A 1,437-nucleotide genomic window follows, 5' to 3' on the forward strand; every position below is an offset into this window, starting at 1 on the left:
CTGCTAATCCCAGGCGCATTACCAAAACCTCTCTGAAATGAGTTTCTTGGGGAGCTAAAATTCTTAAAAAGCCCACGCAGGGATTTGATAAAAATAGCCGTGATTTCCCAGCAGACCAGGAGGAGCCTGGTGGACGACAGCTCCCGGCTGGGTGCTGCTGCCCGTGGGTGGGAGGGAGAGATGCTGGGGCTGGAGCAGGGCTGGTGAGGAGCTGGGCTGTGGCCGTGGGAGGGCAGCGAGAGCAAATGCTGCGTTTGGAAGTGGCTGAATGACAGAGAAAGGGCAGAGGAGATCATGGGGGAGGGATGAGCCACAGGACAGGGGCTGCGTCTCGCCTGGAGGAGTCCAGGGCTGGCTCTGTGGGCTGGTTGGTGCCTGAGTGTCCTACAAGGGATCCTCAAGCACTGCATTTGGGAAGCCTCTGCAGCCACCAGTGATTCTGGCACCCCAGCACATCCGGGCAGGGCACCCCTGGTGTGAGACCCCTCTGCTGCAGGGGGCACCCTGTGCCAGCTTAGCCACTCCTGGCCAAAGCTGCTCCAAGTGGCAAGCAGATGATGATGAGATTAGCAACATCAGCAAAACTAGCTTCTCGGAGACAGATTTCGCTACGCTAAGCCGTCCAAGGACATCAGGCCCATGTCCTACAGCGCGTTCGGTGCTGTGGAGAATGTGGGCAGACTCTGCTCCTGCAGACGAGCCGGGGTGCCATGGGACAGGCAGTGGGCAGAGGTACTTGCAGGCGTTGAGGTGCGTGTGTGCTTTTGGGAGATGCTACGTGGGTGGTTGTTGCCAAACCCACACAGGGCTGGAACCCCCAGCATTAGGTTGCCTGAACCCAAACCTGCACCCGAGGGTGGCTCCTGCCACCGTCCATCGCTCGCCCGGTGCTTGGTGCTGCTTGAACGTGAGCAGGGTTCAAAGCACAGAGGAGGAGGAAGGGGAGGCAAGTTCTTTAATGCTCTCATTTCCAAAACACGGCAAAAGCTGACTGCCTCTTCCCCAGCACTTCTCTATTTATGGCCTGGCAGCTCGTTCCCAAGGAGATGGCTGCTTGGGGCTGTCACTCCAGCTGGGGCGATAAAAGGAGGAGCCAGCAGTGGTATAAGGCTGAGTTTGAAGGAATCCTTCTGTGGGAGCCTTTCAGGCTGCAGGACCCCCAAGGGAGAGGATGGGGCTGGCATCCAGGCAGGTCACAGGGCTGAGCTCTCGCCTGGTTTGGTCCCTGTGGCTGCAGCAGTGGTGCAGAGGAGCCGGGCTCTGGGGGCGGAAGGCAGCGAGTGATGAGGGTACAACCACCTCGCTCCTCGTAGGAGCACCCCGATGGACACGGGAGGGTGCTGGGCGCCCTCCGTGGGCTCTGCAGGGTGTCTGATACCGGGCTCAGAGCTGGCAGTGTGCAGGTAGTGGGGCTTGGTGCCTGAACAGAGGGGAGAA

Source organism: Apaloderma vittatum, unplaced genomic scaffold (assembly GCF_000703405.1).
Source record: "Apaloderma vittatum isolate BGI_N311 unplaced genomic scaffold, ASM70340v1 scaffold37728, whole genome shotgun sequence".
NCBI lineage: Eukaryota > Metazoa > Chordata > Aves > Trogoniformes > Trogonidae > Apaloderma > Apaloderma vittatum.